The 9,668-nt window shown below is 33.2% G+C and overlaps 1 long non-coding RNA gene across 3 annotated transcripts; it reads left to right on the top strand.

Moving 5' to 3' along the window:
• Window positions 1-72: 72 nt before the first annotated feature.
• On the top strand, window positions 73-4,688 carry LOC139824537 (uncharacterized). Of its 3 annotated transcripts, none has more exons than XR_011735165.1 (3): window positions 73-198; window positions 301-886; window positions 1,131-2,471. It is a non-coding gene; the product is annotated as an uncharacterized lncRNA (long non-coding RNA). The 3 variants fall into 3 exon arrangements; XR_011735166.1 differs by adding an exon at window positions 3,421-4,688 and having other exon boundaries at window positions 101-886; window positions 1,131-3,206; XR_011735164.1 differs by having other exon boundaries at window positions 76-886.
• The last annotated feature ends 4,980 nt before the right edge of the window (window positions 4,689-9,668 follow it).

Below are 9,668 nucleotides of genomic sequence, written 5' to 3'. Positions count from 1 at the left end.
GTGAACATATTATACATATAATAAATTAAATATAATTAATATTCATTTTTTTAATAAAATAAACTTGTTAAAATATATGCAACAGGAAGATAATTTCTGCCCCTTTCGGGTTTATATAAATGGATTGAAAAAAGTCGAAAAAGGCAGAGAGAAAGAAAAAGAAGACAGAGAGAAAAAGTGAGAGATAAAAAGAGAGAGGTAAGCTTTAAAATAATAATTAAACTTATGTTGTGCATAACTCGTTTACGATGAAGATGATGATAGCGTGTTTGTTCGTAATTTTTTACTCTTTCTGATTAGATATTACAAAGTTAAAGATGATGAACAAGAGGAAAAGAAGGAGACAGAGAAAGAGAGAGATAAAGAGAGATAAAGAGAAAGAGGGGGAGAGAGAAATAGAGAGAGGGAGAAGGAAGAGACGAGTAAGCCTTAAAATAATAATTAAACATATATTGTGCGTAACTCGTCGACGATGACACAGGTGATAGCGTGTGGGTTTGTAATTTTTTTTTGTTCTCCGTGATTAGATATGACAAAGATAAAGATACAAACGAAAGGAACAAAAGAAGAGTAGAGAGAGACAAAGAAAAAGAAAAAAAAAGGAAACAGAGAAAGAGAGAAAGAGAGGGGGTAGAGAGAGGGGAAGAGAGGGGAAGAGAGAGGGGGTGAGGGAGAGAAAATGAGAGGGAGGTAAGCCTTAAAATAATAATTAAACTTATATTGTGTGCAACTTGTCTACGATGAAGATGATGATAGCGTGTTTGTTCGTGATTTTGTTATTCTTTGCGATTAGATATTGCATATATAATTAAAGATAATGAACAAGAGGAAAAGAAAGAGACAGTGAAAGAAAGAGAAAAAGAGAGAAAAATAGAAAAAGAGGCAGGTAAGCCTTAAAATAATAATTAAACTTATATTGCATGTATCTCGTCGACGATTAAGAGCCAGTTCCACAAACGTCGGTTAACTCTTAACCTCAGGTTAACTTATCCTTTGTTTCTTTCTAACGTCCCCCTTAGAAAGTGACAAAGAGTGAGTTAACCTAAGGTTAAGAGTTAACCGACGTTTGTGGAACTGGCCCTAAGTTGGTGATAACATGTTTCTTCGTAATGATTTTTCTCCGCGATTAGATGTGATGATAAAGTTAAAGATGACGGACAAGAGGTAAAGCAGGAGACAAAAAAGAGAGGGAAAAAAAGAAAGAGAGAGAGAGAGAGAGAGAGAGAGAGAGAGAGAGAGAAAAGAGAGAGGAAGAGAGGTAAGCCTTAAAATAATAATTAAACTTATATTGTGCGTAATTCGTCGACAATGAAGATGGTGATAGCGTGTGTGTTCGTAATTTCTTCGTTCTCCATGATTGGATATGACAAAGTTAAAGATGACAACTAAAAGAAAAAGAAGAAAAGTCGAAAGAGACAGAGAGAAAAAAAAAGAAAGAAACAGAGAACGAGAGAGAGAGAGAGAGGCGGGGCCGGAGAGTTAAGAATTCACTTTCGTAATCAAAGAGATAAGAAGCATGTTAAAAATTTTGTATATAAAAATTGTACGTATTTTTTTTGAGGTTTTTAATTAAGGCTATAATGAAAAGTAAGACCATTATACGAGCATTAATAGATGTTACGGAAAATTTATACACGGAGAAAAAGTTACGGTTGCTACAACAGAATAATGCTGTTAATTTTCGCCCATCCATACAAAAGGGTTATGGAAACCATAGTACTCTGGAAGTGACCTATGGTTTCCATATGGTTTCCATATGGTTGCCCTAACCTTAGTGAGGGTAGCTACTATATGGATGTTGCAACCATAATATATGGATGTTACAACCATAATGAACAAATATTCACCCGACAAAAAAAATTATTTATTACGAAATTTTATTACTATTTTTTAACTAAATTTGTTTTTTAAGATGCAGTCTATGATTATAAATATTTTCTCGTATTTAAAAACACATATAAAAACACACTTACCTTGGTGGGATTCGAACTCGGGACCTCTGGATCGTGAGCCAACTGCCTTACGTGGTAGACCACTTCTTAATTTAATGTTAGTGTTATATTTAGTCTACATATGTCAACCAGCGCAAATATATAATTTTTCAAAAATCATCTTAAGAAACAAATTCAGTTTAAAAAGAGTAATAAAATTTTGAATTGGATATATGATATAATATTTTTTATAATGTCGGGTGAATGTCAGAAACCAGTGTCGGCTCATTACGAAATTTTGTGTTCGTAAATACACTCTTAAGCATGTGTCGCCAAAAATTGGAGGTACATGTTAAAATTTTGTCCCTACGTAATTACGAGGGACATAAGTCACTCTTAAGCATGTGTCGCCAAAAATTGGAGGTACATGGTACCTCGAAGTTAGGAAGTACGTTATGGGCAACGAATATTCACCCGACAAAAAAAATTATTTATTTCGAAATTTTATTATTATTTTTTAACTAAATTTGTTTCTTAAGATGCAGTCTATGATTATAAATATTTTTTTGTATTTGAAAAACACACTTACCTTGGTGGGATTTGAACTCGGGACCTCTGCATCGTGAGCCAACTGCCTTACGTGGTCGACTACTTCTTAATTTGAAGTAAACGTTATATATAGTCTACATATGTCATACCAGCGCAAATATATAATTTTTCAAAAATTATCTTAAGAAACAAATTCAGTTTAAAAAGAGTAATAAAGTTTCGAATTGGATATATGATATAATATTGCCCGCTGCTATTCGCGAATGTCTTTCGTTAAACAAATGTCGCGATCATGCCATGGTTGGCTACGTATACGAGGTACGTATGTAGGAGGTATATACGGAAAGCCCCCTAAAAAACTGTACCTCCTATGACACGTCCGTGCACGCGTCCGCGTCGAGTGCTTCGCGAATGTCTTTTGTACGAGGTACATATGTAGGAGGTACACATTTGTACGAGGTACATATGTACGTACGAGGTACGTATGTACGGGGTACATACGGGAAGCCCCCTAAAAAACTGTACCTCCTAAAACTGTATCTCCTAAAAAATTGTACCGTGAATTTATAAGTGCGGTACCTCCAATCGGTACCTCCTTCTTTATCAGTACCTCGTGTATTCCGTACCTCGTGCTACTGTACCGGGAAAAGTATCTCCTAGCAGCATGTAACTCCAAATGTCATTTCCATTTAGAAATTAGTACCTCGAATTTGGAGATACTACGCGGTACATGCTTAAGAGTGTATATTTATGAAAAAAGTATATTTATAAAGGCCTATCTACATAAGACGCAGAACGCGAGTCGCAAGACACACTCTATACACAAAGAGGTTAGATTGACATGTAGACTGTGTGTGTGCTTGCGACTCGCGTTCTGCGTCTTATGTAGATAGGCCTTAAAGTTAAAACATCCTTATCAAATCCATTTTATTCTATGCAGAAATTCTTTTGCGCGCGCAATGGAACTAAACTCTCAATCATTCAGTGATTCAGTGCTGTACCGTGCAGCTATATCTTATGGATCTCTCAACCATAATAATTGTGCTGCAGACCACATAAGAGGGATAGCAATAATCCTTTGGTTGAGGCAACCATATACGAGGGTATTATAACCGAATGTTACGTATCGTAAGAACTACGGTTATGACAACTGTATAAATGGGCATATCTTAACAGCTACATTGAATGTAATATCAATTTAACTTGAATTTACATCCATTTCTCTTTTAATCATAGAGAACATTGTTGTAACAACCGTAACAATTTTCTCCGTGTATCTAATTTTTATGTTTTTTATTAATTATTCAAAGTGTATTTATATCGTTGCAAGAAACATGAAATTAATTAAAATAAAGATTTTTCTGTACAAAGTCATTTGAAAGTCATGTTGTTATGTATATACCGTTAAATTTTTCTTAATGTGTTATTATTAAAGAGCAATAGCGTTGCAAATGTTGTTTTGTGTAATGATATAGAGAAAAAGCTAAATGGCGCGCGCTTGTAATGTTCTAGTATTTTATAAAATACACACACACATGCACGCACGCACGCACACACAGGTGAATAATTGAGTCGTGGCTCGCGGCTACCGCGACGAGTCAGTCAATCTGCATTTAGACCAGTTAGAACTCCACGAATCTGCGAGCATTTTGGTGATCGTGGCTCGCAATGTCCCACCAAAAATCGGTATTTTGACAAAATATCAAAAGATGTTTTTTATGATCAGATTACACGCTTTGTCGGTTAGACTGGTAGTTAAGCTTCGAGCTAGACAAATAATGACAAAAGACAAAAAATGAACGATGAAGGAAAACGTGCGTAATTGCCCGGGGAAAAAAGATTATATATAATTATATATAAATATATATGATTATATGTGATTATATATGAAATTTGGTGCTTCATATAAAATTATATATGGGTCCATATATCATTATATATGAGCATATATAATTCCAAGTAAAGTAGGAATCTTAATTGTAGGTACGTCAAAATGGAAATAAAAGTATAAATAATAAATAAGTAATCCAAGGAAGCGCAAGGTTACAATTTATTTAAATTTATTTAAAATGGGAACGTATGCATGATGTAAGCCTGATCTGCAATGTGTTCTTTCCCAATCAGCAAAATAATATTTAAAAAATGTTTTTAAGAAACATTTAAAAAACATTTTTCAAACATTTTTAAAAACGTTAAAAATAATGGGATAAGTTCCCTTTTTTTCATTAAAAAAACATTTTTTTTAACGTTTAAAATAATATTATTTTAACGTTTAAAAAATATTATTTTAACGTTTAGAAAAATATTATTTTAACGTTTAAAAAAATATTATTTTAACGTTTAATAAACGTTTGTTTTAACATTAAAAAAAATGTTTTTTTAATATTTGGGAAACGTTTACATTGAAAGGTTTTTTTAATAATTTTAAAAATTTGTTATATTTGATTTTTTATTACTAAATATTATTTTTTGTACATATTGTACACATTGTATACATAATGTATGACAAAATAAACATTTGCAGTTCAAAATAAAGTACATACATATAAGAAAGAAAAAAAATTTAACTTGTATTTTAAGGCATTGACAAGACCGCTGTTTGTATAAAGCAATTGAAAATCGAGCAAGGTCCACAGATGGTCATAGCAAGACCTTTATGCTGAAATAATGTTTCATGTGTGATTTTTAAATATATTTCCTAATTCTTCGAACTGTATGCGGTTACTATCAGTCTCAACACAGCTCTTAAATTGAATCAGGAAAGTAATATCACACATTAAATTGATTGTCAAGGAGGAGGAGAAGGAGAAGGGGAGAGAGGAGGAGGAGGAGGAGGGGAGGGAGAAGGAGGAGGGGAGAAAGGAGGAGGATTCAATTTAAGAGCTGCGTTGAGACCGAAAGTAACAGCGCGTACACTTCGAAGAATCAGAAAATGTATTTAAAAATCACATAAAAAATATTATTTTTGCACTAAGATCTTGCTATGACCGTCTAAAGGACCATGCTCAATTTTTATTTGTGCTTAAAAAAAATTCTCCGCAATTCTCGCATATACCCGGATGTTAACATTTACTTCCAAAATCTTCCGTAGGTATTTCTACGTCGCACGAATTACACTCGCTTACTTTCATATCAAGGGCACTCCTTGTTATATCCAAGATTAGTTGTGGGAACCGCACTTGGATATACCTCATGGAGCAGACGTGAAGACGTGGTAAAATATACCAAAGTAAAAAATGTTTACTTTGGCAACTTGCAACTGTGAAACGCGCCACGAACATACTCATCAACTTATTTTCCAGCATTTTTTTCAGAAAAGGATACTCGTCTGTAATTTAGAATATATGCAATATATAGGTATGGCTGCAAGAGAGGTAAAGATTATAAAATTACCACGTTCTTCAGTCTGCTCACATAACATTGCTAATCAATGTTTCTTTCTCTTCTTTTTTTTTATTTTTTTTAAGCCCATTTTTTTCTAAGTTTATATACTTCGCATAAACATCATTCTTTAGAAAAAGTCAAATACAGCACGCAAATTTGTCGATTTTTAATATCAATGGACGAGTTTTCGTTTACAAGTTTTTGTATGGGTGAAATGTACAAACATCGTGCATCGATCACATTTAAAGATCAGTAAAAATTTTCGGTTGAAAATAATTTTTGATTGGAATAGAATAGTTTGTAAAATTTTTATAAAATCAAAAGATTTGAACGCTTGCTTATTAGCAACTTATTAGCTTATTGACTTTTTCGAAAGCTGAATAAAATACATTTCGCAAAATAGACTCCATAAAATGGATCTATCGATGTTTCCAATTACAACGCAGTAAGACTAAGTATTTTCTTCTTAGTCTATGTAATATTGCCAAAAGAATTTTCAAAGAATCGCCGTAAGCAAAACAGGAAAAGCTAATAGAATAAGAGCAGATTTTTCGTACTTTGTAAATGGGAACATTTCGCGGATTAGATCGTTTGGCAAAACAATGGTTATTACATTGAACCCATTTACGTGTGTATATTAAGTAGATAATAAAATGAAAGGGGACTGTAATATTAGACTATATGACGCAATCGTATGCGATTCCGATCGATCAAATTAATATGCAGTGGGCGAAAGATTATTTGATCAACCAGATCGCACATTAGCTTAATTCATTACAGTATCTTTGCATTAACAGTGACACAAAAAAGAACCCAATAAATTAAAAAATCGTATAGCAGATATAATTACAGGTCTTCCAATCTGCTTTGGTTGTTCATTTTATATGTGGTCAACGGGGCACCATCATTATCTGGCAGAACAGTAAAAAAAATATTCGTAAATGTACAGTGTTATTACAATCATACAAATTATTAGCATGCTGTCAAATACCGGTATCGTTTTAAATTTAATCAATTACAGAACTTACCGTTTGGAGAACTTCGAGGATAATTTCGAGAAGAAGGATGGCCTTGCTAGTGAACTAATTGCATTTGCGTCCTGCGTTTGTGTGTGACCCTGGAAACACATTCATATAAATTGTTAATAAAATAAATAATTCCTTATAATTAATAATTGCTAATAAAAGAGGCAAACTTGTTAAATCGAATTTTCTCCTATAATTATGTCACCTTAAGTGCTCACCTGAGTGTGATTTCGTTGTGCTTTATTTTGGCCAGAATAGAACGTACTGCGACTCGGAACATTCCGTGGAAATGCTGGCGTAGTGGTTGTGGTAATAAGTCTGTTGCTTGTGCATACACTCAAACTAAATAACAAATAATGATTTCTGTTTTAATACAGATTGCAGTCACATGTTAAATATATAGGCTGATTTATCAGCATTTTTATTTTTATGCACACTATAACGGATTATGGAAAGTACATGTTCGCAGCAAATACTCTACCATCACCTATTAGATTCAAGTAAAGCTGGTATCAAGATGTAAAAAAGATGTAAGGTATATAAAATTAGTTGTTCAACTGCTACGTTTCTTTTTACTGCTACATTATTGTGTAAAAGTTTTCAACGTGCAAGCAATGTCTTACAAATTAAGCTTAGTAAAAAGAGTTAATAAAGCAATATTGATATGAGAAATTAATTCATATTGATAAAAAATATGTAGTACGTTATTGTTCAAATAGACACAGTCTACTGTAACTGCGCATGCATCGGAAAGAAATTATTTCAAGAATATAACTGTCCGTTTTGCGAGAGATATGTTTTAAATACAGCAATTGTATAATGAGAAAGGAAGCTAGAAAAGACTTCATAATTGTAAATGGCGTTAAGTAACTTAGATGTTGGGTCATATAAATAATTTATAAAATAGATAATATGTATGTATGTGTGTATGTGTGCGTGCGTGCGTGCGTGCGTGTGTGTGTGTGTGTGTGTACACTGTAAATGATAGCATGGCAACATGTACATTTAAGAGTATATTTAAGAGGACAGATCTCAGGACGAATAGAGTATTTATAGAGCATTTAAGGCAGGATGTTTGTATATTAGGATGTAAGATAAATTAATATTACGTACTCTTCTTACCTAAATGGTACTGGCGTGGAACGTGGGTCGATCGGCGAGTCGTCGTTTGATTCTGCATTCGACGGTATATACATTGATGTAAGAAATTTAATAGTTATATAGGAAGACTTTGCGGGAGGGTAATAATGATGTGAGAATTAAACTTTTGAACTTTAGAAACTTTACACAATACACATCCGCACTCCGCACGCTCCGCCATAAAGTCACCGACTGCTCGAGCTCGACACGCGCAAACACGTCACGTCGTAACGTCACAGAACATAAGCACGTCGCACGTTGTCGCAACTCAAGCGACCAATCAAGCGCGCCGAACCGACGTACGCTATTATAAGGGCCCGGACACACACTTCTGCACAACGCATAATGCGTAAGCATAAGAAAATTGATTGGTCCATACACATGTGCATAAGGAAATAGACCAATCAATTTTCTTATGCTTACGCATTATGCGTTGTGCAGAAGTGTGTGCTCCCCGCTTAGGCTGTTTCAAAAATATCACCCGGGTAATACTTCCTTTTCCTTCTAAGGGCCCGGACACACACTTCTGCACAACGCGTAATGCGTAAGCATAAGAAAATTGATTGATCCATACACATATGCATAAGGAAATAGACCAATCAATTTTCTTATGCTTACGCATTATGCGTTGTGCAGAAGTGTGTGCTCCCCGCTTAACTCAGTGAGTTAGAAAGAGAAGAGAGTATATATACTCGTGTGCACTCGGGTGACGTTTCCGAAAGCAGCCTAATATTTCCGGAAAAATGAAAACGGTGATTGGTCACCGCTTTGTCACTTTATTGTGTTATCGTGTAGTCCTGTGTACAGTATAATAGAGGAGCCGTAATTATAATGCGGGGTTTACAATATAATTCAGCAGAACGACTGCTGAGAGTGCTGAGTTGTTGTCTTATTATCAACACACACTTTGGTTCTAAAAGTAAGAACCAATCACATTCGATTGCTACTGAGCGGTTTGATGCAAGTCTCAGAGTCGTTAGAAACGGTCATAAGAAAGAAATTGACCAATTAATATAACAGTTAAAAGCGTTCGACTGTGGTCAATTTCTGTCTTAATTACGACCGCCGTTCCTGCGATTCTGAGACTTGCACATTTCATTTGTAGACTCCGTCTAACTCGCTCAAGCTATAGCATTCACAAGAAATTTGCATATAAAATTTCTCACAAATAATGACACAATTAATCGTACAAATAATAACCGTGTTAGAATTTATTAGCGTATGTTATGACGTATATAATAATGGTATTTTTATATTTAAGCCATTATTTTAAATAAATAATGTAAAATAAATATTAAATAAACGTTAAATAAATATTTTTTCTAAATCATTATTTTAAATGAATAAATAATGTAAAATAAATATTAAATAAATGTTGAATAAATGCGAAATAAATGTGTTTAAAAATTATTATTGCAAACGAATAATTAATGTGACATAAATATTAATCAATAAACGTTAAATAAATATTTTTTCGAAATCATTATTTTAAATGAATAATTAATGTAAAATAAATATTAAATAAATGTTGAATAATTGTGAAATAAATTTTTGTAAAAAGTATTATTGCAAACAAATAATTAATGTGACATAAATATTAAATAAACGTTAAATAAATATTTTTTCTAAATCATTATTT

The sequence above is a fragment of the Temnothorax longispinosus genome, unplaced genomic scaffold (genome assembly GCF_030848805.1).
Source record: "Temnothorax longispinosus isolate EJ_2023e unplaced genomic scaffold, Tlon_JGU_v1 HiC_scaffold_423, whole genome shotgun sequence".
NCBI classification, from domain to species: Eukaryota; Metazoa; Arthropoda; class Insecta; order Hymenoptera; family Formicidae; genus Temnothorax; species Temnothorax longispinosus.
Note: the sequence above shows the minus strand (reverse complement) of the source record. Positions and strands in the feature narration are given on the sequence as shown.